This window comes from Mus caroli, chromosome 3, assembly GCF_900094665.2.
Source record: "Mus caroli chromosome 3, CAROLI_EIJ_v1.1, whole genome shotgun sequence".
NCBI classification, from domain to species: Eukaryota; Metazoa; Chordata; class Mammalia; order Rodentia; family Muridae; genus Mus; species Mus caroli.
The window spans coordinates 90,434,915-90,439,649 of record NC_034572.1 but is presented as its reverse complement, the minus strand read 5'-3'; the positions used below and the strand labels follow the sequence as shown (position 1 = coordinate 90,439,649).

The 4,735-nt window shown below is 46.5% G+C and overlaps 1 non-coding gene across 1 annotated transcript; it reads right to left on the bottom strand.

The window, feature by feature from the left end:
• Positions 1-1,635: 1,635 nt before the first annotated feature.
• Positions 1,636-1,800, bottom strand: LOC115030685. The gene has a single exon (XR_003836289.1). It is a non-coding gene; the product is annotated as a U1 spliceosomal RNA (small nuclear RNA).
• Between the last annotated feature and the right edge of the window lie 2,935 nt (positions 1,801-4,735).

The following is a 4,735-nucleotide window of genomic DNA, read 5'->3' as shown; positions in this document are numbered from 1 at the left end:
CATGGTGGGAGCTTGACCTGTGGCTTCTGCCTATAATCTTAGCTACTTTGAAGCCTGGGGCAGGAGGATCACACCTTCAAGGCTTGTGCAGATTACAGAGCAAATTCACAACCAGCCCAGGCAATTCAGCAATACCCGGCTATGAAATAAAAGATAAAAAAGAGGTGTGGATCGTGGAAGAATGCTTTCTGAGCCGCACGAGGGTGCCCTTAAGGTCTATACTCACTATCAGAGGGACACAATGAGGTAGAGTTTGGGACTATAGAGATCTTTCAGCCACCCCAGCAGACTACCTTGTCTTCTGAATTGCACATGACCGTCACACATACGAAGATGAATGAATTCGTAATAGTCTACAGTCATACCACCCTGAATACACCCTGTCTCCTCTGATGTAGGCAGGTAATCTGAGTCAGACCTGGAGAGCACTCAGACAGGAGAGTTTAGATTCCTCAAACCACCGGTTTAGCTAACTACTGCCTTAGTCACCGTAACTGAAAGATAGGAACAGGAGAAAACTGCAGAGAGCCACAAACAGTAACATGGGGTTTGTTAGGAGGGTTGGAACCAAAGGCAACGTGGTCGCGGAAAACATGCCCAGAACCACCGTGCCTCCATAACATTAAGAAATACTGTGTTTGCTTAAAACCAGAGAAAAGTCCTATGACCGGTGAAAACTTGCAACAAATGTCTTCGCTATATGCTCCTCATATGCTGGATTCATTATATGCGCCTTACACTTAAAGAGACCGTAACGATCCTTTTATCCTCCCAGCACTTGAAAGTACCGTTCTCGGTTACAATGTATATTAAAGCTAATCGTCATCTTTGGCCAAAGTGTACGCATTTATCTATCGAGTGCATTGAAACCAATCAGGAAAGGCATACACCTCACGTTGAGAAACGACCTTTATTAACAGACAGCTAGCCCGAGGAAAGTACTTTTCCAAAGAACGCACAAAGCGGGGTCGGTTGGATTGTGGAGAAGGAAGCTGAGGCCAGTTACCCCGCAGATTGAGCCTTATTTGGAGGGAGAATCTGGATCCTGAGGGGGCCTTGAGCCGGTCGAACAATTCGGGATTGTGGGAGAGCCAGCCTCAAGCGGAGGAGCTGCAGAGGCAGCTGTCATGGACAGGACATGGACGGGGCCTTTGATGGTTTTTTTTTTTCTTTGCATGAACGAAATTTCTGCCCCAGACCCCAAGATCTGTATGTGCTCTGCGATGGGGGAGTTGGGAGGGGGGGGGAGGGCCTGTCCGACACTTCATTTGTCTCAGGGGACAAACAGTAGGTGCAGGTTGGAGGCCCCTGGCCTGATTTGAGGGGGTGTAGTCTAGGAACGAACGTTTACTCTGGCAATCGATAGAAAGGGGACCGAGTTGAGCATTGTTAGACTGGAATGGAAGGTTATCTTCTTTTGGTCCGGTGGCCCTCAGTCCTCACATCCGGGAGACGGAGACGGAAGGACCTCAAAGAACAATATCTAAACCTGAAACTACCTTCTGGTTTTCACGTCTTAAACTAAGCAGAGAAAAGGTGTAGCCCTATCTGGAGGAAAATGCAACACCTACTATGTCGACAAGAAAAGGAAAAAGAGTAGACAGAGTCCAATCTAACTTTTAGTACGACAAAGACCAGGGGAGAGCGCGAACGCAGTCCCCCACTACCACAAATTATGCAGTCGAGTTTCCCGCATTTGGGGAAATCGCAGGGGTCAGCACACCCTAAAGTGCAATGGGTGAGCCTCGCCCTGGGAAAACCACCTTCATGATCATGGTATCTCCCCTGCCAGGTAAGTATGCTTTCCCAGCGCCCGGCCCCGGCTCACACCCGCCGCCCCTACACGCTTAACACACGGTCACTTAGCCCCGCCCGATCTCGGGCCTCCCCCGACGCACACGCCATTCTTGCGCTCCGCTGACACCCGCGGATCCGCGTTCCCTCCCTCACCGCGGGAGAAACCCCTCGTATTTCTGCACGGAGCGCGGACCCGGCAGACCCTGCGCACTTCATCTGCATACACCACGCCCATACCCGTGACATCAAGGATGATACGTCATCAAGGATGACGCCTGGTCATCTACCTTTCTACCCCTTCATGGCCGCCTTCATATTCTTTCTTTATATTCTACTATTGTAAATTCCAAACATTTTCACCTGATCCTTATTTTCCCCTTTGGGAGGAGGGGGTAACCCTGTAGCTCGCGGAGGCTGGCCTGGATCTGATGCAGGAGAAACTTGGAGTAGAATAGTACTAATAGGACTGGAGAGTTGGTTCAGTGGTTAAGAGCACTGACTCGATTGCAAAAGACTCGATTCCCAGCATCCACATGGAGGGTTACCACTTTCTTTAGCACTAGCACGTGTGGTGCAGACACACATGAAGGAAAAACACTCATGCACACAGGGTAATAATAATTTTTTTAAAAAAAGGATGAGAGAGAGAGAGAGAGAGAGTTGCAGGATTGGAGAGATGGCTCAGCACCGACTGATCTTCCAGAGGTCCTGAACCCATGTGGTGGCTCACAATCATATAATATAATGGTGTGCCTGAAGAGAGCTACACTATCTTCAGATACAAGGGACTCGAGGAGGAGGGTGATGTCACTTTGCAGTCTTTGTTTTTGTATTTCATCTGTATAGAGCACACCCTATCCGTGATCATGGGAGATGCCCCCTTCTCCTTCATCCCCTTTCCTGCCCCCCCACCAATACGGTTGACTTGTTGAAGTTTGTTTTGCTGTCATCCTTAAATCTGTCTTAGATCTGTCTTATATCTTAGCCTATCCAAGGATGGGCTCCTTGTCTCTCTGCTCTGGCTGCAGCTTAACTTTTAAGGAAATCAACAGGTTAACCTTCAAGACATACTAGATCTTCTGTTTTTGCCATCCGTATCATCTCCTAATAAACAAGGGTCTCCAAAGACTTTGGTAGAAGATGCTATACTTACCTTTGGGTAGGTCCACCTCTCAAGTGTTCATACTGTCTTGACTATATTAAAGTATGTGTCTTAGTTAGGGGTATACTGCTGTGAACAGACACCATGAACAAAGCAACTCTTTAAAAGGGCATTTAATTGGGGCTGGCTTACAGGTTCAGAGGTCCAGTCAATTGTCATCAAGGCAGGAGCATGGCAGCATCCAGGCAAGCATGGTGCAGAAGAAGCTGAGAGTTCTACATCTTCATCTGGAGGCTGCTAGCAGAATACTGACTTCCAGACTGCTATAATGAGAGACTTATATTCTATACCCACAATGACACACCTACTCCAACAAAACCACATCTTCTTATCCTGCCACTCCCTCGGCGGGTATACAAACCATCACAATATGTACACATCATTTCTTTCTGCTGGCTTTTGCTAGGTATCACATTGGGTCTGACTCTACAGCAATTTCTTATGTCTTCCTGGCCTAGTTGGTAAGGAGCTTTTCTCTCTGGCTCTTGGAGCCTGCTATACTTTCCAGAGCCCCATCATGTGGGCCCCTCTTTCCTTAAGATTTGTTCCTTTATCTATTGGAACCCTCCCTGTTTCCTCTCCTCCCACTAGGAGCTGCCTGTTGAGCCCCACAGCCTCCTTAAGCCCTTCTGGGCATCTGTGACCTTGTTCTCCTGTCTCTCAGCTCTGTCCCAGGAGTCTCACAGCTTCTCTTAGCCCTCCTGGGCTACTTTGTCTCTCAGTTCCCACATGGAGCTTAGAGAAATTCCCTCCAGCAGAGTTGATTTTGTGACCCTTTCTTTCTTCGGCTACAGACTCAAATTTTATTAAAACCTTACTCTTTTACACAGCTTTTTGTCAGTACAGTTCAAATGGCCATACTTGTCATGCTTGATTTTCAATGATGGCGACTTCTATCTCTGCACAAACAAAAGCTCAAAAAATTATATTCTAATTAAGGAGTCACAGCATTCCAGATGGGTCAATTGGTAAACGTTACTATAGCATTCATCAAAACTGCCCATCAGGCACAGTCAAAATACAAGGTACACATCACCCCTCTCCACCCCTAGATATAAAACATGGTACAAGAAGCTGTCCAAAGTCCTCAAAGGTTTTCACATCCCTAGCAACATCCCTTTTAGATAATCTAGATCCCACTTCCCTGTCATAGGTCTCTTGTTTCAGACCATAGCCTCTGCATCTAAGCTCTACCTGACTGCTTCAAGAAGGTTGCTTGTGTGCTCTTCCTGGGTCAAAGGCACTACCACCTTTTGTAGCCTTGCCCACCGTCTTACAAGATTCCTTCACTTTGCTGGTTTTTTAATTGCTAAGTCAAATATCTGTACCATCCCTCATCTCTCCCACATCTCTCTCTTAGGTGTCACAGACTGCTTTAACTGCCCCAGAAACACACTTTGTAGGAATAGAAGAGTTTGCAGACTTTAAGAATACTTTAACCATTAGTAATAACACTCATCTTCCATGTCCAAACATCCACCATGAAGACACCTTCTCAGTAAAATTTGTTTCTCATTCTTTCTAACCAGCCTGCTTAGTGCCCTAATTGTCTCTAGTATTACTGGAAGTAGCCATTCTTTAGATACATTCAGATTTTTCTCAGAACTTGTATTAGTAACTCTTTTATAAAGGAATTATGTATTTGTTTTATGTATATGTCTACACTGTAGCTCTCTTCAGGCACACCATTATATTATATGATTGTGAGCCACCACATGGGTTCAGGACCTCTGGAAGATCAGTCGGTGCTGAGCCATCTCTCCAATCCTGCAACTC